This window comes from Cervus canadensis, chromosome 1 (assembly GCF_019320065.1).
Source record: "Cervus canadensis isolate Bull #8, Minnesota chromosome 1, ASM1932006v1, whole genome shotgun sequence".
Taxonomy (NCBI): domain Eukaryota; kingdom Metazoa; phylum Chordata; class Mammalia; order Artiodactyla; family Cervidae; genus Cervus; species Cervus canadensis.
In genome coordinates, this window is record NC_057386.1 from 123,332,214 (window position 1) to 123,358,254 (window position 26,041).

General features: G+C 48.7%; 1 protein-coding gene and 1 non-coding gene across 4 annotated transcripts in view; both read right to left on the reverse strand.

Moving 5' to 3' along the window:
- The window catches only part of CUX2 (cut like homeobox 2), a 268,803-nt gene that overhangs the window by 106,647 nt on the left and 136,115 nt on the right, over positions 1–26,041 (reverse strand). The window lies entirely within an intron of this gene.
- On the reverse strand, positions 4,679–4,785 carry LOC122424949. The gene has a single exon (XR_006264626.1). It is a non-coding gene; the product is annotated as a U6 spliceosomal RNA (small nuclear RNA).

Genomic DNA, 26,041 nt, shown 5'->3' on the forward strand with positions numbered 1-26,041 from the left:
TTTATTTACTAGAATGAAAACTCCAAGATAGCAAGACAGAGATTATGGTGCTTCTTATCCTCAGTGCCTAGAACAGTTTCTATTTTTTACATAGTAGGTACTTTAGAAATGCTTGTTGGTCAAATGATTGAATGATATGTGTCAGAAGCCCTGAAACAGCCTGGTCTGTCTGGGGAACAATGACAATATTCAGGGACCACAGACCTGTGTCCAAATTCTGGCTCTGACTCCCCCACTAGCAGTATGACAAGATATTCAACCTTAGTTTTAGTGTCTGTAAAATGGGGATAAAAATTTGTGCCCAAAGGGTTACTGAGGAAATCTCTTGAGAACCAGACTGTAAGTAGGTAAAGTGCTTGGCACAGTGTCTAGATCTTCAGTGCTCATAGTCTTTTCAATGGTATGTCAGTCCTTTACGGCTGAGGACCGTGCCTGTCCTGTTCACAACTGTAGCCGCAAGTTCTAACTAAATGCCAGTGGCATGAAGGCACTCAAAAAGCACTTGAGAGTGAATGACCATTAGTAGATATAAGCATGAGAAGTGCTTTGTGGCAGGCGCAAGGAGGGGTCCTCTCTGAGGGGCCAAACAACCCACGCTGCATCTCAGGTCCATGGAACCATTCTGGGCTTTGCCATCAGAGTCTCAGGCTAATACCGAGGAGGGTTTCTGGGGATGCTGTTGGGCATGATGGGAACGTCGCCTTCAGAGTGGCCCTAGAGGTAGGCTGAAGGAGGGGGTTGGGGATGACCTGGGACAAAGGGCACATGCTGGCTGGCCATGAGTAAGGAGACAAGACAGACGGCTCTGTAGCCTGCTGAGATGGATAACTGAGCCTCGGCTGAGAGACAGACCGGGTTACCAGAGTCATCCATCACTCCCTGTATCGTATGTAAATTCCAGATGCCAAGATGTATTGGGCCAATTATCTGACGGCCAGGGCAAGGGGCGGTGCCTATGAAAAACAGCTCTTAGCCAAGCTGGCTTTACTGAATTCCATCAGCTGGGCCAGGGTGACAGACAGTTCACACTTGGGTCACAAAGCCCATTGACAGGACTGTGGCCAAACCAAGAGGCCTGGGTGTGTGGGTGAAGCTGCCAAAAACTTCTAAGCAAACTCCCAGTGCAGTGATAATAACAACAACAGTATAATAACTGTCCACAGAGGGTTTTCTAGGTCCATGTTAACTGGCATACAAAAGTTCATTTAGTTTTCCCAGCAGTGCTTGGCATGCAGTGGATGCTCTAGAAACATCTGCTGAGGGAGCAAATGAATGGTCCTGCGATGCAGGTACCATTTTACACATGGTACCTGCGGAGAAACAGACACTTGCCAAGATCACACTTTCTTCTGGTTTCTTTCCTCCAGATGCTCATGAGGCAACCTTTACCTGACCTGTGTGTTCAAGACAAGGACTCATTTGGCTTGAAGACCAGGAGCACGGCTGGGCCAGGTCAGTCTGTCTGCCTGTCCACCTGTCCATCCCTCCATCCATCCATTCGTGCAGTTAGTCAATGATAATTTAAATGTCTACAATGCTGCCCAAAACAAGTCAGACCCAAGTCCTGCCTGCACGGAGTATTTGGTCCTGTAGGGCACACAGACAATTAAAATTGTGGCCCACCAGACTTCCCTCGAGGCTCCCAAAGTTCCGTCAATTTGCTTGTAGCTAGAGGCAGCCCAGAGCCCACAGTGGGCAGGCAGAGCGGGCTCGAGTCCAGACGTTCTTACTTACTGGCTCTGTGACTCTGGGCAGACCCCTGGCCTCTCTGTACTGAGGATTTACTGCTGTAACATGGAATCATGGCATGTCTTCCCTCTTGGGGGTGCAGGCAGGGTGACAGGAGGTGCTTGGGTGCTCGGGGGCATGGCCATTCCTTAGCCCTGAGGAGGCAGCAACGTTCCCTGCCCTGGTACTGGGCTGAGGCCCAGGGCTGCAGTGTAGACATTGCTCTCATTAGCAAACCCTGTCGGCTGATTCAACCACTTCTCATCCTCTCTACCACTACCATCTAGGTGACCATAGGAGCCTCTGCAGTGGGCTTCCCCACTGCTGCCCTCATCCTCCTACAGTCCTCCCCACCAGCAGCCACAGGGATAGTGTTAAACCCAAGTCACACCCTGTCCCTCCCCTGCTCAAAACCCTTCCATAGCTCTCCCCTGACTCAGCATCAAGGCCAAAGTGCTCATCTCAATGTCAAGGGCCCACATGACTTATTTCTGTCCTCACTTCCTTCTGCTCTCCTCTCAGTCATTCTCCAGCTACACAGGATCTTTGCTGGCTCCTGAACACATTTAGTACATTCCTGCCACAGGGCCTTTGTAGTGGTTGTTCTCTCTGCCTGAAATACTGTATTTTTTTTATTCCGCATGGGTCTTTTTCTTGCCTCCTCCGAGTCTCAGCTCTTATACCATCTCCTCCCAAAAGCCAGTCCTACCTACCATCCTATTTAAAAAAGCAAGCAAGCACCTCCTCCTACCTCACCCGCTCTTCTCTCTGCTTATTTCTCTAAATGGCAGTTGTCATCAATGCATTTATGTAGTTACTGCCCTATTTATTTATTGCCTTGAGTGTCAGCTCCAGAAGGACATGGGCTTTATTTGTTTGGGTCACTGCTGTATCCCTGATGCTTGGTACACAGTAGGTGCTCAATGTTTGTTGAATGAAAGAATGAATGTATGAATAAAGGAAAAATGAAAGACATGCTGGCCAAGCCTGGCCCCAGACCTCTCCCCTAAGCACTTGCACCCCCATTTCCAAGGTCCCACCCCCACCCCCAGGCATCAGCCAGGAAAACAAGCCAATTCCTGCTGCAGGCGGGACCTGGAGGTGGCTGTCCTTGAGAGAGGATGCCAATCAAACACCTAATTATCTCGCCACGAACCCGGGAGCCACATCCGATCACTTCCTCCTGCCCTTGATTGCTGCTTTATATTCTGGAGTTCTCAGATGCAAAACCTTGTGGCGCTGGGAAAATAAGGTAGCCCCACCCCCACTCTGGTGGATGTCGCGTGAGGGGCCAGGGACCCCACTGTCTCCTCTTAGGGCTCACACAACTGGCTCAGCTGGGTGAGCTGGCCGGGCAGCTCCCCTCTGTGCTCTTCCCTCTCCTTTGTTTAAAAAGGGGGAGGCGGCACATCGAGTAATCCCTTAGTCACTCATTTCAGTGTTTACTGAACACCTACTATGTGCCACGCCCTTGCTAGGTGCCACAGTGGTGCTTACTCATCATATCACAGGAACTAAGTGGTAACTTTTCATGGTTGACCTGTTGGCCTATCTCCTCTTTTAACCCCTTCTGCAGGCAGGGAAATCAAGTCTCAGAGAGATGGTAACACTCATCCAAGAAAACAGTCAGGCAAAGGCAGACCTGGGCCTTGAATCCTGGTCCCCTCGTCTCCAAACCATGGCATCAACGCTGAAGTTTGTGCCATTCGAACATCATTTCTCAGGATAGCCTCTTTTTTGAGGTGGGGGAGGAGACTGGGCATTGGAAGAAGCTCTGTGGGAACCTTAGAAAGCTCTGGAAAAATTTACTGGTGTACAGGGCTAAGGTATACAATCCAGGTGGGGAAGAAAGCGCCTGCTGTGTGCTAGGTGAGGATCTCGGGGCCTTGAGCAGCTCAGTGGTGGAAGATGATGGTCACACATAACATTCGCGCCATGTCCTGGGGGAAGTGCCCTGGGAGAGAGCTGCAGCTAACAGGAGAATATAACACCAGCACCTGGGAGAAGGCATTGGAGGAGGAAGGAGCTGTGGGTAAAGGCGTGGAGGGTGGAAAACTCAGGCTGTGCGCAGGAGTGGCTGACCACCTAGATGCACAGTAGGAATTCATGTGGATTTGGGTTGGAAAGCCATGAGATCAAGGCAAGAAGGAACTGGGAGCCACAGAGGACAGCTGAGCAGAAGAGAGGTGCTTGTTTCGGGTAGCTCTGGGAAGCCTCAGGGGCACGGGAATGAGCCTGGAGGCCCAGAGAACAGAAATACCACCTCCTGCCACCACCGTCAAGTGGGTGACGGTGCCTGGGGGCAACAGGCAGGAGAGAGAGGGGGCGGATTTTAGGGACCCACTGGAAAGAAACTAATGCCATTTGGCACTGGGAAGATCAGCCAGAGAAAGTTGTTGTTTTTTTAAAAAAGACTTTCAAACTTAAAAAAAAAAATTATTTTCGCTGCACTGGGTCTTAGTTGAGGCTCACAGGATCTCTGTTGTGGCATTTAGGCTTCTTAGTTATGGCAGTTAGGATCTAGTTTCCCGACCAGGGATCAAACCTGGGGCCCCTGCATTGGTAGCGCAGAGCCTTACCCACTGGACCACCAGGGAAGTCCCAACCAGAGAAGGTTGAGGGTAAGATGGAAAGAGGAAAACCCTCAAATGAAGGGCAGCTGGGCAGGCCAGGGAGGGCTCCACCCCAGGAGTCCTTGGGTCCTCCACCACTTGTCCCCTGATTTGCTGTTGACGTTGGCAAGTGCCCGTCTTCCTGCTGCCCACAGTGTGTCATTGGTTAAATAAAGGCCAGGCTGTCTGAGCGGTTACTGAGAGGACCTGAGAAATCTGTAGATGTAAATTCTCCCTGAACAAATGGGAGGAACTAGTGTTTAATAAATGCCCTGTGCAGTCTAGTTTGTCAGCATGAAGATAAACATTTTTTTTTTTTTTTTTAATTTTTTTTTTTAAAAAATATGGAACGCTTCACGAATTTGCGTGTCATCCTTGCGCAGGGGCCATACTAATCTTCTCTGTATCGTTCCAATTTTAGTATATGTGCTGCCGAAGCGAGCACGAAGATAAACATTTTTAAGGACAAATATTTTGTAGGGGTCACGAGGAGGAAAAGGGAGCCAGAGTTCACACAAAAAGCACCCCCCCCTTTCTGCTGCTATTCCTAACCCATGGGGACACCCCTTAAAGCCAGTTCTCACTTGGCTGCAACTCATACACCGTGACTCTCCTTTCTAGGGTTAGAAGACATCTGCTGACTGATGCCATCTCCAGGAAGAAGTCCCACACTGAACAGGGGTTGCCCAGGCATGGTTGCCTGCGGGTCCCTAGTAGCCTCCTACTAATCAGATGACCCCATGCCTGAGTCCCTTGTCCCAGCCTGTCACCAACATCTCCATAAAAAGTCTAACTGGCTGCTTCCTGTCCAGTGTGCGGGTCTTATTTCACACCAAACTGTGTAAGGTCCTTGATATACAATTCTTCTGCTTCCAGTGAAATGGAGGGAAGGGAGGAGGGAGAGGAAGAGGAAGACTACATTTCATTTTTGAATCAACAGCTCTTTTCGTCTACCTACATTTTATTAAAATGTTCATCATCCACATTATGTGCACTTCCCACAGAGCCGACTTTAATTACCTGAAGCTGTACCCAGGCCCCCCGACTGCCTTGGTGGCATAGTAAATAAAGTAATGGACAGGAATACCTACCTGACCAGGTACTGCCCCTACCAGGGAAGTTCAAGGACAAGACACTCACCCTTTATGCAAAAGGTGACACTCACCCTTTCCTCTCCCCAAACCATGAAAGGCCACGTCCCCAAACAACACAGGGGAGACCCTTCTCTCCAAACGTTCTCTCCCCAGATCCAAGGAGATGTTCATGTCTGCATTTGAAAGCATAACAGAATTTTCCCCTACCTACAGACACACACAGTCTGTACAGAATTGAATTTTATTGTATTTATTGACTGAGGGAAAACTGGAGAATGACAGACTGGCTGATTCTGGACCAGAGACTTTCTTTCTGCAGAGCCTAAAGAGGCCCAGTACACAGTATACTCATTTTCCCAGTCTACGGGCCTATGGAAAGACTTAGGAATGTGGGCTGGGTTCAAATCCCGATTCTGCCACTCTCTCTAGCTGGGAGATCTTAATGCCCGAGCCTCAATTTCCTGATTTGTAAAATGGGGATGACGTGCGTGAGCAACGTCTCAGCTGGAGATGCGGGCTGGACTTCAGGCTGAGCTACCTAAAAGGACTGAGGAAGAGCGCAGATTCCAGGGAGGGCAGCGGCTCTGCAGCCCTGGGTTCAAGCTTCCCTGTTTCTTTTGTGAGCTCTCATCTGGTCAAGGCAGATGCCTCCCCGAGCCTTCGTTTCCCCACTTGCAGCATGAGGACAATAATAATAAGAAGAAATGAATCCCAGGCACATCTCACTCTTAAATACCTCTGACTGTCCAGAAATAATAACCGCCCCTGCCGCCGCCTTCGTCCAAGCTGCCATCATCCCTCGCCTGGACTATTTCCGGGGCCTCTTTCCTTCCCTCCCAGCTCTCGCCCTTACCTGCTACAGTCCAATTTCCAGGCAGCAGCTGGAGTGTGCTTTTCAAAACATGAATCAGCTCCTGCCTCTTCCTGGCTTGAAACTCTTCCATGATTTATTTGCCTTGGGCTTAAGAGTGGAATCCAGTCTCCCCCACCACGGCCTGCAGAGTGCAGCCACTGCCCAAGGTTCCAGTTTAGGTGTGCTGGACGTCTCTCCCCAGACCTAAGCATTCCAGACACTCTGACGGCTCCTATCCCTCAACATGCCAGCCTCTCTTCCACCCCTTGGGGCATCGGCCCAGGCAGTTTCCTTGATCTGCAATCACTTCCCATTCTCCCAACTCTGGCACTCCTTCAGTCGGGGTCATGCTTGCCTCTACCCCAAACTCTAAAGTAGATCCACCCCCTCCTTGCTTCTGTTTGACAGAGCATCCATCAGCATTTACACAGACAAACTAAAACTAAAAGCTCCAGGAGGGCAGGACTTGGGTCTCTCTTGTTCTCTGTGTTTCCAGCACCTGGGTCCACGCCTGGTATAGAGGAAAGCTTAATAGATACTTTTTGAATGAGTATTCACTTCACTGAATTTCTCTGCACACCAAATGAAGAGACTTTGATAGCTACAAATGCTTCACACAAATAAAACAAAAATAACAATTCCTTAAGAATAGAAATATTACTACCTTACTTTGGAGGCAGGAATGAGTGAGAATAAAGAGGAAAGAAAGAATGAGAATAAAGAGGAATGAAAACAGAAAAGTAAGGGTGGGAGAAAATTCAGGATTAATGAGATGGAACTAGTGAGTTCCCCACCAGAAGACAGTTTGGCGTGTTCTCCCACCACCCCTGGGAGGCTGCATTGCTGCCTGACAAGTTAGCATGTCTTGATATTTCAGAGCCTGGGAGAATTTGCTGTTGTTTAGTCACTAAGTCATGGTTGACTCTTTGTGACCCCATGGACTGTAGCCCGCCAGGCTCTCCTGTCCATGGGATTTCCCACGTAAGAACACTAGAGTGGGTTACCATTTCCTTCTCTAGGCTATCTTTCTGACCCAGGGATTGACCCTGCGTCTCCTGCATTGGCAGGTGGATTCTTTACTGCTGAGCATTACCTGGATGAAAATTCATTCACATTTTAAAGCCATATTCTTAACTATGTAAACCTAAGTTGTGGGGGTCCCTTCACATGGACCTGATCGGGGCTGGTACTGGGAGGTGGTCCTGGTCTGGCTGACTCGGCCAATGCTCATCCATTCCACACCCACTTCGGTGACTGCTGACCAGCCCAGACCAGTTGCCGAGATGAAGCAACTTGTTCAAAGGAGCGGAAAGCCATCTCTTCCCTCACACAAAACAGGTCACTGTTGACATTGAACCTGACGTTATTGTCAAACCACACTTTCTAAATTAGACTGTTTTTCTTTCCAGGAAACCTCATGCTGCTTACATCCCGCTCATCAACAAGCCGATGGCATTCCTTCCTTCCTTCATTCATTCATCAAATATGCAACTGAGTGCCTACTCTGTGCCAGGCACCATCTCAGGCACTTGAGATCCAGCAGTGGCTGCAGGAGACGAGGTCACTGCTTGCGTGGTGTTGAGTCTAGCACCTTATCTTTCACAGATGAAGGCATGGAGTCAGGGCTTACAAGGCATTTATACAGCCCTGGGGACTGGACAGAATAACAACAACAATAAAGATAACAATAAAAGAAGATGATACTTTTTTGCCCAGACTAAGAGGCAGATACCACGTTAGGGGATTTATGACCATTCTTCTATAGATATAGAAAGTAGATCCATGAAGTCCTGGGGCTAGGAGTGGAATAAAAAAGATCTTTCTGGGGCAATGGAAATGTTCTAAAAATTGGATTATGGTGATAGTTGCACAGCTCCATAAATACTAAAAACCACTGACCTGTACTCATATAATAGGTAAATTTTATTGTACATAAATTATACCTCAATAAAGGTGCTTAAAAAAAAGTCAAGGGGCTTCCCTGGTGGTCCAGTGGTTAAGAATCCCCCTACCAATGCGGGGAACACAGGTTCAATCCCTGGTCTGGGAAAATCCCAAATGCCAGTCCACCCGCCGTGAAGCCTGTGCTCCGCAACAAGAGTAGCCATCATAATGAGAAGCCTGAGCACTACAGTGAAGAGCAGCCCCCGCGCTCCACAACTGGAGAAGGCCCGCATGTAGCAATGAAGACCAGAGCAGCCAAAAAAAAAAAAAAAAAAAATCAGGAGGTAGGGAGAGCTATGTTCAGCTACCACATAAAGCTCATGCTAACTCTCTTTTCAGAGCCCTCTTCACCTTTGCACTGGACCATCATGACAATAAGGAACATTTATAGACAGGTCACTGGGGGTCAAGTCATTGGGCTTCCCTGATAGCTCAGCTAGTAAAGAATCCACCTGCAATGCAGGGGACCTGGGTTCGATCCCTGGGTTAGGAAGATCCCCTGAAGAATGGAAAGGCTACCCACTCCAGTATTCTGGTCTGGAGAATTCCATGGACTGTAATAGTCCATGGGGTTGCAAAGAGTTGGACACGATGGAGCGACTTTGACTTCACCTGGGTGTCACTGGGTATCTGGCTCTGTGGTCAGCATTTTACCTGAAATGGTTATAAGTATTCCCATATCACAGATGGCAAACCTGAGGGTTCAGAGATTGTACCCCCCTGGCTCAAGGATACAGCGTGATGAAACCAGGGTTCAAACCTGGGTCTGTCTGCCTGCCTCTCACGGTGCAGAGGATGCTGCACCCAGTTCTCCCAGCGATGCTAGTGGGAGCAGAGAAGAACAAACTCCCTTCTGTGTCCTTGAAACCTCAAGTCAGTGGCTGGGGCCTGGTGCCTGTTCCTCATGTCACCTGACACTCTGCCGGCCAGGATCCACGGGGTCAGTTTCAGATGATTTCAATTCTAAAGCAATGTTTAGCGTGTTTCTTTTTTTTTTCCCCCTAGGGGTTTATAAACTCTGCCTTTTCTCTATCAGGTTGAAACTTAGAATACAGGTTGTCAGCCAACATGCCAGGCATTTTTCTAAAAATAATCCAAATTGGTTAAGCCATTTTTAAGCAATGGAACAGTCAGGGGAGGGGAAAAAAAAAAGTTGCTGGGCAAGAGGAGTGAGGAATTTTAAAGTGGTTTCAGACACTTTTTTTTTTTTTTTTGGAACAGCTTTAAAATAAAGGTCTTGTTTGGTTGACAAGGACATAGACCAGTGGATGCAGGTACAGACCATGGAACAGTATGTGGTTTTCCCTGGTGCCTCAGGCCTCAGACTGGGTCCTCAGTTGGCATTTCCACACTCCTGTGTGTGTGTTTCCAGAACATCTCATGTGGACGGATGGAAAGGAAAGGACAAAAGCAGGGAGGGGAGAGGGGGAACAGTAGACATACAGGACTTTCTTTAGGAGTTGGGGGGACCCGGGAAGGGGAGACCCAAAGGGCAGACATACCAAGGCTGGAGTTTGCTGAAGTCTCTCTGGCAGGACCATCAGGTGCTGACGATCTTCCCAAAATGGACCTGCCCCCTTAAGTCAAATCCTCCTTTGAATGCACATTCATTCAATGTGGTTCAAGCAGCTACATCAGGGACCTGTTCCCAGCAGACCTCACAGAGCTGACAGGTGAGGGACAGGGTGATAGCAGGGATGAGGGGTGAGAGACAAGTGTCCCAGAGAAAGGGAGCAGCTACACTCAGCTCTGGCTCATTGGTGCCACCGGGAACTGTGGGCTCAGCGAGGCTGGAGGCTTTGATTCTGCAGAAAAGCCCAAATCCAGATTTTTAATTTGAAAAGCTTCTGATTTTTAATTGTTGGCAACAAATTCAGATAAAAATTTAACAATGCAGTCTGTGCCAAACAAAACAGATTTACTGGGGGATTTGGACCCTGGCCTGCCAGTTTGCAAACTCCAGTCTAGCCTGTTAATTACAAGGGATGAAGAGAATAATAATAACAAGGACGGCTCACATTTGCAGTGCACTTATCATGTGCCTGGCCCACGCTAAAACAACACTGTGAGGCGGGCACTGCTATTATTGCCTTTTTACAGAGAAGTACCTCGAAGTACAGAGAGATTAAGTCATTTGCCCAAGGTCACACAGCTGGGGTGGCAGGGCTGGATTCCAGCCAGGAGCCTGGCTCCAGAGCCTCATTTTAACCAAGAGTCAATTGTAAGCTAGGTGGCCAATGGTACGACAGATCCACGATGTCCTGTGGAACCAGAGACCCCTGGAGATGAGGGGCCCTTAATATGCCAGTTCATCACTCCCACCTCTTATAAACAGGTCACCCAGAGTGGTTGAGGAGGCTGACAGCAGACTCCAGAATAAAGGTTTCTCTCACTGGTCACTCCATCCTGGGACTCCCCTGGCCCAGATGGTCCTAGAAAAGTCTTCAGGAGGACCTGTATTGCTTCCCAGATGGGTGCCCGCTGCCCACTGGAGCCAGCTCCCCCAACCCTCAAAGCCCTAAGGAGAGGGGGCAGAGCTGACTGCCCTCTAGCCGGCATGAGGTCCCCCAGCCTGGCTGGCGCACCACCCCCACACCTCCAGTTCCTTCCTCCCAGGATCCCAAACAAGGGAGCCTGTTCACAGCAGAGTGCTCATTACCATTTGCATCCCGCCTTTATCCAGCAGATGTGCGGCCCGTTACAATAGCGGGAGAGAAAATAGAAAGAAATTTCGGAATTTGTTCTCCAAAGATATTCAAATTAGTTAATCAAGGGGCTTCTTATTGCTTCTCCTCTTCCCCCCCAACAGCTATCCATGAGGATAATTGATCAGCTGCTAATAACTGATTACACTTCACAAGTGTTTTCTTATGCCCATTACCAGAGTGTTTTAAGTCATTTTGTAAAGTTCTAATTATCTCAAATTGTTCCACTGTAGAAAATACCTTGGAACAGTCAGTCGCTGGACACTTTTGCTGGGTCTGAGGGTATTTGTAGGCAATGGTCAGAGGCCTGGGTAGCTTCATACCCACCTCTCTCCTGGACTCCTGCATCTCTCTTCCCTCCTCTAATCCATTCTCCACACAACTACCAGGGTGCTGTCCTCCAACCACCATCCTTTAAAGATAACCCAGGTCCAAGCTCCTTAGTGCACACTTCATTCACTCATCCACTCCTTCATTTTTTCATATAAGACAGCAGTTCTCAAATTCTGTTGTCTCAGGACATTTTTGTACACTTAAAAATGATTGAGGCCCTCAAAGAGCTTTGTCTACATAGGTTATGAAAGTGAAAGTGAAGTCACTCAGTCGTGTCCGATTATTTGCAACTTCATGGACTGTAGCCTACCTCTGTCCATGGGATTTTCCAGGCAAGCATACCGGAGTGGGTTGCCATTTCCTTCTCCAGGGGATATTCCCGACCCAGGGATCGAACCCAGGTCTCCCTGATTGCAGGCAGATGCTTTACCTCTGAGCCACCAGGGAAGCCATAGGTTATAGGTTATAGCAATCAATATTTACCATGTTCAAAATTAAAACTGAGAAAATTTTATTTTTTATTTAGTTTTTTGGCCGTACCACATGCAGGATTTCAGTTCCCCAACCAGGGATCAAACCCATGCCCCCTGCAGTGGAAGGGTGGACCAGGAAATTCCCCAAACTGAGAAATTTAAAGCACAAGCATATACAAAAACATACTCCATTAGCCATTGGGGTGATGATATCGTCACAGATCCTGTAGCTTCTGGAAAATTCCACCATGCATTCTCTCACAAGGCACACGTTAGATTAAAAGCTGGGGCTCTGGGCTCTGGGGTGCTATAAGTGCAAGGGTGAAGCAGATGAAGAATTAATTCAGGCTGCCACAGAGGTGCTCACGGACACAGGCCAGCACATCTGCCTTCCTACTGCCTCCACTCCTCCAGGCTGTGGGCCTGGGATCAGCCACCCTCAGAGGTGCATCTTTATAAAGGGATCTGTAGATCTGCTAGTAATGCCAGGCAGCTCTCTAGAGGCCCAAGAAAGACGAACTAATGTAGCAGCCAAAAAACATCAGAGCGGGGAAAGATGTCAAAGGACTATCAGGGTTAAGTGGACACCCTGGTTTGAGCAGCTGGGGTCATGGGCAGGGGCGGTGGAGGAGGAGTGTCCACCATGAACATGGGAACAGTTCCCTGATCTAGGAAGGCCAGTGACAAGAGTGTGAGTGTGCAAGAAGTGCAAGAAGCTCAAGAGATGATCCTTCCAGTGACAGACTCCAAGTTGGCTATGACAGGTAAACTGGGACTCTCTGCCCTTAACCCTCTGCATTCCTAAGCGATAACCTGCATTAAAAAGGACAGGTAAAACAAAAGCGAACAGGTAAAGCCACAGAGTGGAAGGTTTGTGCGATTTACCTAATAAGGATTGTATCCAGAATCCAGAAATCCTAAAACCTCAGTGAGAAAATGACCTAATAGAAAAATGAGCAAGAGGCTTGAAACCAGCACCTCCCCAAAGAGGAGAGCCTAATAGCAAAGAGCACATGAGATGTTCAACCTCACTGTCATGTGGGAAATGCAAAGTTAAATCAGGAGACAGTTCCACATACTTATCAGAAAGGCTGAAACGAAAGATAACACCAAGTGCTGGTGAGGATATGGGGCAACTGGAACACACACAGGCTACTGGTGGGGTGTCCATTAATATCTAGGAAAACTACTTGGCAGTGTCTACTAAAGTTAAACATATGTTGCCTTATAGCCAGCAATGCCACTCCTGGGCACCAACCCCAGAGAAATACGTTCACCAAAATAGAGCCTCACTATTCAAAGCACGGTCATGGACCAGCAGCACTGGCATCACCTGAGAACTTTGGACCCCCAAACCCCACCCAGACCTACTAAACTGGGGGTCCATAGTGTAACAAGATCTCCAGGAGCTTCATGAGTACATTAAAGGTTGAGAAGCACTGGTTTGCTGGGTTTGTAGAAGCACTATTCATAATAGCCCCAAACTGGAAGCAACCCAAATGCCCATTAACAGTAGAATGGATAAATAAATTTGCACTATATTCACCCAACGGAATACTACAGGACAGCCAGGGGTATGAATGAACTTCAACAACAAACAGCAATATGGAGAAATCTTATAAAAGTAACCTTGAGCAGAAGAAGCCACATGCAGAAGCGTACACACTGTGTGGTCCCATTTACATAAGGTAGAGAAACAGACAAGGCAAACCCATGCAAGTTAGAAGTCAGGAGAGTGCTTGCATGGGAGCGGGGCAATGGAAGGAGTACAGGAGATGTTTCTGGGTGGCTGGGAACGTTCTGTTTCTCGATCTCAGTGCTGGTTCCATGGGTGTGTTCAGTTGTGGCAAGTCATCGAAGGGCACCCTTACAATTTGTACACTTGTCTGAGTGGATGTTCAGTGGGGGAGGGAAGAAGGGAGAGGAAGAGACAGGAGAAGGAGGATCAGCTATTTTCCTTCCATCCAAAATATTCTTGGGGCTTCCCTGGTGGTCCGGTGGCTGAGACACTGTGCTGCCAGTGCAGGGGGTCCGGGTTCAATCCCTGGTCCGGGAACTAGAATCCACATGCTGCAACTAAGAGTTTGCATGCCACAACTAAAAAGAGCCCACATGCACCAAGGAAGATCAAACATTCCCCCACGCAGCAACTAACACCTGGTGCAGCCAAATAAATACGTAATTTTTAAAAAAAATCTGCAAGATACTCTTGAATCTACCCATGTCTTGCCAACTCTGCTGCCACCAAGCCCCTATCCTGCTTGCTGGCACTGCTGCAGTAGTCAGTCATGGGTCTACCCCTGCCCCTCCTTCCCTATGATCAGTTCTGCCTTGGCACCCAAGGGTGCTTTCACAAACATGAATCAGATCCCACTACTCCCATGGTGAAAACTCAGCAGACTTCCTGCTGCCCTTGAGGCTTGGCCTGTGACGGCACCTGGCATACAGCATGCCTGTCTCCTTGGGCAGAAGGGAGACAGCTGGCCTCCTCTTCCACTGCTTCTCCTCCCCATATTCCAAAACCCTCTTCTTCCTTCACCATTTCTCACCTGTTTTTTATTTTCGATGTGGTAGATACTTCGTGATAGTAACCTATTTATTTGTTTTTAAAGTATTGTTATTTTTATTTCTTTTTCCTGGCCGCACTGCCTGTTATGTGCACGCATGCATGCTAAGTCGCTTCAATTGTGTCTGACTCTTCATGACCCTATGGGCTGTAGACCGCCAGGCTCTTTTGTCCATGGGATTCTTCAGGCAAGAATACTGGAGTGGGTTGCCATGCCCTCCTCCAAGGGATCTTCCTGACCCAGGGATCAAATCCTCGCCTCTTATATTTCCTGCACTGTCATACGGGTTCTTTACCACTGGCACCAATGCGAGGCATGTGAGATCTTATTCCCCCAACCAGGGATCAAACCCGTGTCCCCCGTATTAGGAGCACAGTCTTAACCACTGGACTGCCAGAGAAGTCCCAGCAGCCTATTTACTGAGGTGGAATATCCACTCAGAAAAGTGCACACAGTAGGTAATCAATAAATACATGCAAGAGAGGAGCTCAAGCACCCAAAGGCATAGTTTACCAAGCATCCCAGGCACCTCTCGACATTCAGCTGTCACTGATTTTAATGGCTGGGCCACAGTCTTACTGGCCCACTTAAACTTTTGAAAATATGTCCTTGAGGGACACAGGAAAAGGAGACAGAAAGGCCAAGTTTAAAAATACTCAGTAAAATACTGGATCAATGGCTTTTAAGTTGTGGGGTGACCAGCAACTGTACTCACCCAGGGCTGTTGGACCTAGGCCCCTCAGCCAACCTGAGCAAAGGGCAGCTTTGCCCTGGGAAGTGGGGGTGATGTGGCTGTTGTGGGGGGCCCAGTGAGAGGTCTGGGGGTCACCTGGGCCTTCTGAGAAGGACTGGAAATGGCTTTCAGCCTTCTCTAACGGCTCAGCCCTGGAAAGAGTGGGCTGTCTTAGAGGGTGGGATGATTGCTAATGTTGCCAACACCTGCCCTACCCACCTACTTCATGGAAACTGAAAACGGACTATGATTCCCTTGTGGCAGATGAGGGAACCATCAAGGCTCCCAGGGCTAATTTGAAAGGTTCTCAATAGCAAGACAATCTGAGCATTAAGAAGGAAAGTAACTGCAAAGGACTGAAATATATCGAAGTGGATGGATTCATAATAACAGGAGTTCATAGTAACACTAAAAACAGAAAACTTTTTACTGGTCATATTGGAGGATGCTGGGGAACCAACTCATTGCTTTGAAATCTGATAAATAAAAGAATCAAACTTGCATTTTTGTCTTTCCTGCAATCTGCACCCAGAAGTGGCCAAACAGCAGAGAAGTTTCTCTCAATAGAGACATTCCAGCTAGTAAACAGGAAGGAATGATAGAAATAGACCACTGCAGCTGAGGGCCCCTGAGGAGTGCTCAGTTACCCTGTAAACCTTGACAACACTCACTCATTCCAAACACCTGCTCAGTGCCAGGCACTCCTTTCATTTAATCCTCTACTCTCTAGGGTGATACTACACTCCCTGTTTCATAAGGAAGCTGAAGTAAGAGAGATCAAGTTGCTTGCCTAAGAATACACAGCAAGTGAGAGGCAGAGATGGGATTTGAACCCAGATAGTGATCAATGCAAAGAAATAGAGGAAAACAATAGAATGGGAAAGACTAGGGATGTCTTCAAGAAAATTAGAGATACCAACGGAACATTTCATGCAAAGATGGGCAAAATAAAGGACAGAAACAATATCGACCTAACAGAAGCAGAAGATATCAAGAAGAGGTGGCAAGAATACACAGAAGAACTATATAAGAAAGATCTTCATAACCCAGATAACCACGATGGTGTGATCACTCACCTAGAGCCAGACATCCTGGAATGTGAAGTCAAGTGGGCCTTAGGAAGCATCACTATGAACAAAGGTAATGGAGGTGATGGAATTTCAGTTGAGCTATTTCAAATCCTAAAAGATGATGCTCTGAAAGTGCTGCACTCAATATGCCAGCAAATTTGGAAAACTTAGCAGTGGCCACAGGACTGGAAAAGGTCAGTTTTCATTCCAATCCTTAAGAAAGCAATGCCAAAGAATGCTCAAACTACCACACAATTGCACTCATCTCACATGCTAGCAAAGTAATATTCAAAATTCTCCAAGCCAGGCTTCAACGGTACATGAATCGAGAACTTCCGAATGTTCAAGCTGGATTTAGAAAGTCAGAGGAACCAGAGATCAAATGGCCAACATCTGGCGGATCACCGAAAAAGCAAAAAAGTTTCAGAAAAACATCTACTTTTGCTTTACTGACTCTGTCACAGCCTTTGACTATGTGGATCACAACAAACTGGAAAATTCTTCAAGAGATGGAAAACCAGACTACCTTACCTGCCTCCTGAGAAATCATATGCAGGTCAAGAAGTAACAGTTAGAACTGGACATGGAACAACAGACTAGTTACAAATTGAGAAAGAAGTACGCCAAGTCTGTATATTGCCACCCTGCTTATTTAACTTATATGCAGAGTACATCATGCAAAATGCCGGGTTGGATAAAGCACAAGCTGGAATCAAGATTGCTGGGAGAAATATTAATAACCTCAGATATGCAGATGACACCACCCTTATGGGAGAAAATGAAGACTAAAGAGCCTCTTGATGAAAGCGAAAGACAGTGAAAAAGCTGGCTTAAAACTCAACATTCAAAAAACGAAGAACAAGGACTCCGGTTCATCACTTCATGGCAAATAGATGAAGAAACACTGGAGCCAGTGACAGACTTTATTTTCTTGGGCTCCAAAATCACTGCAGATGGTGACTGCAGCCATGAAGTTAAAAGATGCTTGCTCCTTGGAAGAAAAGCTATGACCAACCTAGACAGCATATTAAAAAGCAGAGACATTACTTTGCTGACAAAGGTCCATCTAGTCAAGGCTATGGTTTTCCCAGTAGTCATGTATGGATGTGAGAGTTGTACTATAAAGAAAGCTGAGTGCTGAAGAATTGATGCTTTTGAACTGTGGTGTTGGAGAAGACTCTTGAGAGTCCCTTGGACTGAGAGGACATCAAACCAGTCCATCCTAAAGGAAATCAGTCCTGAATATTCATTGGAAGGACTGATGCTGAAGCTGAAACTCCAATACTTTAGCCACCTAATGTGAAGAACTGACACATTGGAAAAGACCCTGGTGCTGGGAAAGATTGAAGGCAGGAGGGGAAGGGGACGACAGAGGATGAGATGGCTGGATGGCATCACTGACTCGATGGACATGAATTTGGGCAAACTCCGGAAGTTGGTGATGGACAGGTAAGCCTGGTGTGTTTCAGTCCACAGGGTCGCAAAGAGTCAGACATGACTAAGCGACTGAACTGAACTTAACCTGGTTCTGGGCTTCCCAGGTGGTGCTGGTGGTAAAGAACCCGTCTGCCAATACAGGAGACATAAGAGACACGGGTTCAATCCCTGGGTTGGGAAGATCCCCTGGAGGAGGGCATGGCAATCTATTCCAGTATTCTTGCCTGGAGAATTCCATGGACAGAGAAGCCTGGCAGGCTACAGTCCATGGAGTCGCAAAGAGTCAGACGTGACTGAAGCGGCAGCACGCACAGCCCGGCTCCATCACCCTAGCATTTAGCCATTAGCCTGGACCACTTCTCTGAACAGACAAAACGCTCAGCAGCATTGTGTGGGGGAGCTCGGGCACCAGGGAAGCACGTGGCCAGAGCTATCAGCAGGGCCTATGAGGACTGCCAGGAGGCAATACCAATTAACATCTGCCAGGTGGGTATGACTCTGTTCATTTTATACTCTCAGCCAAAGAGTCAAAGTGGGTGTGTGCCTTATACAAGATCACACAGCCATGATGCAGGCCCACTCTTATCATCCCACCTCTGGGATGGACCTCTGATGGTTAAGCCCAGTGGTAAGGAAGCAAGCTAGTCCTCAGTCCCTTGGAGAGGGGGCCATCAAAACTGTTTATAGCCAAATCCCAGTGCAGACATTGTGTAGAGGACCGATGACTCAAATGACTCACCTCAGCCTGTCTTGCAGACAAGACCAACTCCAGGTACCATTGACCTGGGGGGGCTCCTCTCAGAAGCCCTGGGGAGGCTGGTGGGCCTCCAGGCACCCCAATTCCTACCTGTATCTCTATACCCTAAGAGCAATGGGAACCACTGAAATGTGTTTAAGTTTGAAGATGGGAAGAGAGAAAATAAAGCAGAGAAGAAAATAAGGGGGTGTTGGGGGTAGTCTGCAATTTCAACAGAGCAGCCAGGAGACATGTCATAGGATAGGTGACTTTTGGGCAAAGCCCTAAAGAAGCTGGAGAATCAATCCATTCTCCACATACCCTCTCTGAGTCTTCTTTGGCTGAGAGTATAAATGGGGATGCAAAGAGCTGACTCATTGGAAAAGACCCTGATGCTGGGCAAGACTGAAGGCAGGAGGAGAAGGGAATGACAAAGGATGAGATGGTTGGATGACATCACCAACTCAATGGACATGAGTTTGAGCAAACTTTGGGAGATGGTGAAGCATGGGCAAGCCTGGCATGCTACAGTCCATGGGGACGCAAAGAGTCGGACACAACTGAGTGACTGAACAACGATAAATAGGGAAGGGCTCCCCCAGTGACTCAGCGGTAAAGAACCTGCCTGCAATGCAGGAGTTGCAGGTTCGATCCCTGGGTCAGGAAGATTCCCTGGAGGAGGGCATGGCAACTCACTCCAGTGTTCTTATCTGGGAAATCCCATGGACAGAGGAGCATGGTGGGCTACAATCCATAGCGCAAAGAGTCAGACACGACTGAAGCAACTCAGCAGGCATGAAAGCAGAAGTGGGGAAAGAGCCTTTAAGGGAGTGGGGAAAGGAAGTGCAAAGGCCCTGAGGCAGCAGGAAATGCCTGCTGGGCCTGAGGAGGTCTAGTGAGCCAAGAAGGCACAGGGTCTGAGACAGGTTTCACAGAATCCTGCTGTCTGCCGTGTGAATATGGATTCCTACCTAAGGGCACTGAAAACGCCCGGGGCAGAAAGCAGGGAGCACAGATAATGTTACCAAGGGTAAAACACGAGTGAACAGCTACACAGCCCAGGCCCTGTGCCCGGCATGTCCTCAGCACATTTATGTATATTAACGCATGGATACCTTTCAGGGACCCTCTCTGTACACAAGATCGCTATTTCCATTTTACAGAGGAGAAAACAGGCTCAGAGAGAGCAAGGCTGCCCAAGGTCACAGAGCTGGTGGATGTTGGGGCTGGGAGGCAAATCCAGGGACTCTTGCCTCCAAATTCCATCTCCCTACTCTACATAGCCACAAGGCTCAGTCCAGAGTCCCAGCCTCTCTCACAGTGAATTTGGGCCTGGCTGGGATTTGCTCAGTTCACTGGGCCCTGTCCAGCCACAACACCTTTGGTCAGGTCTTTCCCTCTGCCGGGGGCGCTCCCTTCCCCTCCCAGCCCCACTCCCCAAGCCACCCTTTGGGTCTCAGTTTCAGTATCACTGCTCCTGCCCCCGTCACTGCTCAGGTTCACCGAAGCCTCTCTGAGACGATGGCCTAACAGCACCCGCTTCGTCTTTCCCTTCAGGTCCTCTTGACATGTCTTCTGCATCTGGGTCCCAGCTGGAACATCCACCCCCAGAAGGCAGGGCCTGTGTCTGCCACCTGTCCTCTCTTTATCCCTGCCATTAGCCCAGGGCACACAGTGGCTCCCCACAAGTGTCACCAGACTAGGCCTTCACAGTGACACAGTAGCAACTCTTAGCTGATGTAGGGAGGGGCAAATAAGAGGACAAAAAAAAAGAAAGAAAACACAGTGAATGAGAAAGAATGGGAGAGAAGAAAAACCAAGAGACACAGAGGCAACGAGGGAGAAATTCAGAGAGAGGGAGACAGGGAAGAAGAGGGAAAAAGAGGGCACACAACTCCTAATTGCCCCGACGGTACGAGCAGCAGCCAGGACAGGCACTGCAGCACAGACCCAGGCAGGCGGGCGGGCAGGTATCAGCCCCAGCCCCGTCCTTCCTCTCTGGGCCGAGCTGGTGATCAGGACCCATTACAGCAGCTGCGAGCTAGGCCTCTGGAGAGGGATCCATCACCGAGCCTTGCAGGCTAATGAGTTCAAGAGCGTTACCGGGGTGGAGGCCCCTCCCCCGTTCCCCTGTCCTGTTCCAGGGCTCAGGCAGCCACTGAGCCCAGGGCTGGGCTGGCATGGGGGGCTCTGGGCCTAGCACTGCCGCGACAGTACCTCCTTTCAGCGTCACGCTGATAACCATGACCACTAATAACCATGAATGGCACAGACCAGGTTACTGCTTACATGCCCAAACTCGCCAACACTTGTTACTGGCCACATTAATGTCACCATTTTACAGACCAAAAAACCCCAAAACTGAGGCACAGAGAATTGCTGTTGTTTAGCTAAGGTCAGCTTATTTTAGCAAGTATCAGAACAAATATTTGCTCCCAAATCTGATTCCAAGAATCCAAGTTCTTCCATTATACCAGCATTTTTTTTTTTTTTGAACAAAAGGCCTGAGCTTTATTAATTTCCCGCCTGTCCCCCTGCCCCCCAAGGTGGGAAGTCCACTGAGGTCAGAGGTCACCAGGCCTCGGGGCCGGAGGGCCTATACCAGCATTTTTAAGTAGTAAAGTTTTTATACTACTAAGTTAATACATGTTGTTGTTTAGTGTTGTTTAGTTGCTGAATTGTGTCCTACTCTTTGCAACTCTGTGGACCGAAGCCCATCAGGCTCCTCTGTCCATGGGATTCTCCAGGCAAGAATACTGGAGTGGGTTGCCATTTCCTTCTCCAGGGGTTTTCCCAACCCAGGGATCAAACCCACATCTCCTGCATTGGCAGGCGGATTCCTTTCTGCTGAGCCATAAGAGAAGTGCAAATACATGCATACATATGTTAAAAACTGCAACTGAATAGAAAGATTTAACGTTAAAAAGTCTCCATTATTGTGTCCTTTCAAAGACATTCCATTCATACTCAAGCAAATATGTGAGCAAATGATCTATCTCATCTTTTGCTTTATTCACATACAGCATACTACATACCATGTTCTGCAACCATGCCATTTTCACTGAATTTATTTTGCTTTCTCCTTTAATCATAAAGACTACCTGTCCTCTTTTTGACAGCCACGGAGTATCTGTCTGTGTGGAGATACCTTATTTTATGTATCTGATCCCCAGCTCATGGACACTTAGGTTATTTCCAGGCTTGGTTATTACTACTGATACTGCACCAGCAGACTGAGGCTTTCTCTAGGTGCCCCTCGTGTGGGTGCATCTAAAGATCAGTTCTGTGATGAAGAAGGGCCGAGTCACAGGATGGCACATCTGTGTGATAGATGCTGCCAAGCTTGCTCTCCAGCTTGCATTGATTGTCACTCCCGACAACCACAGGAGGGATTCGCTTCTCCCCACAGCCATCCCATGACTACCCAGCCACACTTTTATCAAGGGATCAGGATGGCAGGGATGGGAAAGGGGAAAGGAGAAGGGACGCGCACAACTGAAGTGTGTCTTGAAGGGGGTGACAATGGGTGACAAGGAAGATGTCAAGAATGCCGGGGACTTGCCCCGTGATTTCAGAGAGGTCACCTGACACCTCTTGCCCTGGCCGGGAATTCTCCTTGAGCCGAATGAACTTGTTAGTCACAGATCCTCACCAGGGGTGCGGGTGTCCCCAAATGTCTTAGACCAATGATCATCGCAGACAAACAGGACGTGCCAGGCACTGTGTATGGTCTGACGCGTACCACCTCACTTTTTATCCTCACGGTCACTTTGAGAGGGAGGTACTATTATCAGTAGCTATCTGCAGATTGGGAGAGTGAGGCCTTGGGTTCAACTGCTTACCCAAGGTCACACAGAGCTAAAAATGTAATGACCCTGGGATTTGAACCAAGGTCCACCCAACTTCAGGGTTCAAACTCTTAACCACCAAGCTCTCCTGGCCCGAGGCTGTCTGGCGGCCAGTCAGGCCATCAATGAGCTTACCCTGCCTCCTGGGACCCTATTACTGCTTCGCCCTTTGGCTTGACCCCACAACCCTAAGTCTTCCTGGCCTGGATGCTTCCTGGTGACCTCAAAACTGACTCCTCTAACTGAGAGGACTGAAGACTGAGCACAGCTCTATGCCCACGAGGATGAAACAGGTGCTGCCAGAAGCAGTCCTGGGGGTCCAATCATCAGGCTGGCCCACGGAAGTCATTCAAATTTCTCTATTTGTCCCCTGAAGAGACGACTTGGTCCAGACATCCTGGGCTACCCAGGAGCTCAGGTGAGTCCCCAGTGGAGGTGCATGTATACCATCCAGTCATTCATTGACTATTTACTGAGTGTTCTCCATTGGTGCTGAGAGTCCAAACTCCAGAAACCAACCTACACTTGACTTCCAGCCTCACCACTTCTTAGCTATATGACCAAGGTTAACTCACTTAATGTCTGGGAACCTCAGTTTCTGCATCTATCAAATAGGTATAATTATTAGCAACTTCCCAAAGTAACTGGGCATCTTGAAGAAGAAAGGTGCATTTGAAAGTGCTTATTTCACACAGGATCTGGGCAGCTGGCAGTGAACAAATGGCAGGTGTTATTCTGATAATTACTGAACAAGACTGACCCCTTCCCTCCCATTGAGGAACCTGGGGTCACCTCCACCAGCATCCCTGCAGGCGCTTTTGAATGTCTGCTCCTGGATGGGATCAGGGGCTAAGCCCCTTACCCACTTTTGCCATGATTGCCTGATTGCCACAAGACCCTCTTGGCTGACCCCAAAATCAAAGCTGCCACTGCCTCCTTCTCCATCCTCCACCCTCATCATTCTAAAATTAGCTGGCAGTTGCCAATTCCAAGTGGACCTGGCTTCTGGAAACTGGGAGGCCGTGGCTCTGTCACCTGAGTCTTCGCCTCCCTCCCAGTGCATAATGAATGTTTGGTCTCGGCTACCCCATGGATAGTCTTGAGTTTACAGCTGTTCCACCATCAAGGACGCTGGGGCTAATGGCTCTGAGACTAGAGATCACTGGAGAGCGCCAAGATGATGGATGTATGCATGCAATGCCAGGATGCTGGCTGCCGGGCTGCATGTAAAAGGGAATGCCTAATTTGTTCATAGCCACAATTACCTGGAGCCTGCTCTTCAGGTATGATTGAGTGCGGAAGGGGTCCCAAGTGCGGTCTCTGTTCGGAGGAATTAATTATTCCAAGTGGCGCCAACCTTTGAGCTCAGTTGCTTGGATAACCTCCTCTACTCCCAACCCCCCTCCCTCCACCTCAAAACAGGGGCGCATCTCTGATTAGGTCCTCCTGGATGTGGAAGGAAACAGGAAGACTGGAAACACAGGCATTCTGGAGCATTTGGGGGATTGGTTTTGATCCTCATACCCTGCCCTGAAACATCTTTGCATCAGGCCCTCACCCTACACATTTTTACACAGATGTCCACAAAGGCCCCCCTTCAGTTCCCCTCCTCCCAAGGTTATGCGTGCTCCATCGGACATCATCCAGTGAACCAGTGGGCCGCTGCACCCTGCTGAATTGCAAGGATTTCTCCTGCCAACCAAGTATTTCATCCAGCTGTAGATATCATGAGGAAACAGCAAACAAAGAGAGAGATTTAATAACTGGAAATAAGACTAAGGATACAGATAGTTTAATTTTTTTTTTGTATTGCATCTAATTGCAATCAACAGTAGACATCTGACACAGTGACAGCCTCAGCAAAATTGCTGCTGAGAGAACAGAATCTTTGTCTAAAAATAATCAGACATTCTGTGCACCACTGTTTGTTATAACGGTAATCGATGCTGGAGGCTTTGAATTCCATCAATTTATAGATCTGCGCCGGCCTGCCTGGCGATGGGGCGCGGTGCACTGGGGCCCTCGCTGGTGCGGGCAGGGCTGGGGCCCGGTGTGTGATTAAGATAAGCCCCGATTTCTTTCATACATTCCTTATCAGGGTCTAATTCTCCAGCAGGTAGAGATGTTCACAACAGTTAAAGATTAGTGCAGCTTCTCAGACGCCAAATTTGAGGGTATTGATCAATAAATCAAATCAGGCCAATCAATCGCCCAATCAGGAGAGTCTAGCCAGTGCATTATTACCGGCGCCTCCAAGCCAAGGCTTTTCATGGGTTTCATCAAAACAGCCTCACCTTGGCTTCCCGCCAGCTGCTGGCTTGCCTAATAGACTCCACAGCCGAGAGGGGCTCCTGCCCAGCGGAAGAGCAATAAATTTCTCATCAAACAGCCGATAGAGAAACAAGATGAACATCTGTTTTGCTGCAATGAAACTCCTGTGTTCTTCAGAATGCGCAAACTGCCTCTGACAGACCACCCCAAAGGCGGCTTCCCTGGCACGCGGCGGCCCCGTGGAATATTCCACCGGTTATTTCAATCAGGTAATTTAAGGAGACTTTTGCATTCTTCTCTCTGCAGCTGCCGGAGCTCTGCAGACTATTCCGGCACAGTCGATAATAAATGCCATCCTGGGACCCTGTAGTATGAAGGCAATTTTATGATACCCATTATGTGGCAATGTAACTTCATTAAAAGCTGTTTATTCCCTCTAAGCATTTTAAGCACTTTCCCTCACCCATAAAGGAGGAGCCGGGGAGGTTATTTTTACAGAAAGGGTTCTAAACCATATTTCTTCCCTCAATAACATGGAGGAGACTTGCCCCCTGCCCTTTTCACTTCCATGAGAGGGGGCAGCCTCGGGGTCCCCGCGAGGACTCAAGTGTTCCCCGTGACCCCAGCATGAAGCCACCTCAGCTGCAGGCCAAAAGGGCCAGCAGAGAAGAGACCTGGGAAGCCTCAATCCCATCAGACCCTCACAGGCCCTTTGTACCAGGTCCCATAAGACAGAGATGAAGAAAGTTCTAGAATATGCCAGCCAAAGGCAGCATTTTCCATACCAGGGCTCCCTCGAACCTATCCTTTTATATTTCCACGTGGACACAAATCTGAAGAAGTTATTACGTGGCCTGTTGTGAAGGCCCAGATTTTCTTTTGCAGGGATAGCCGGCAGCTGGAAGTTCATTTCAGTGCCCGAGATTTGAATGTCATATGTCACGGCTTCTTTGGCAGAGGTCTGCAGACTCCGGTGCTGAGAGAAGTGATTCTTAAAGGACTACGAGATTTGTTTCCCTTCCTCTAAAAGAGTCTGTTCGCGCCGTGAGCTGGAGGAGGGATATAGTGGAAGGTGGCGTTTTGGCCTCCGTGAAAGCAGGGGAAGGAAGTGAATGCTTCTGCCGGTGAAGAGTAGCCAGAAAGATTGCGGGCACTGCCCGTTGTCCTTTGCGTCCCTGATCTGCCATCAGTCAAGTGGGGCTGAAGATATCCGCCCTCCTGGGTCTGCTGTGAGGGGGACAAGATGATGCCAGGCACAGAACGGGCTCTGCTCACTAGGTGAACACAAGGGTTCCTGACGACCCTCTTCGTTTGGATGAGCTCACTGTCCCAAGAGAGAAAGGTCACCGAACCAGAAGGTCATGGCACCACTGGGCAAGTGGGTGGCAGGCCCGTGCCAAGGCTGGGAGACTTCAGGGGCTGGAATTTTGTCTGGGTGGCGGGGCCCAAGAGAGGGTCTGGAAGGCGGAACACACAAGGTGAAGGGGAATGGTTGAGGGGGCACAGCTAAGGAGGTGGGCTTCAGAGCCAGGATAAAACCCACCCCCGGCACCTGACGATCAGCCACATGATACAAAGAACCACAGGCAAGAGGGTGATAACAACGAGTGTAACAGCAGTGATAGCTAACCTATCAG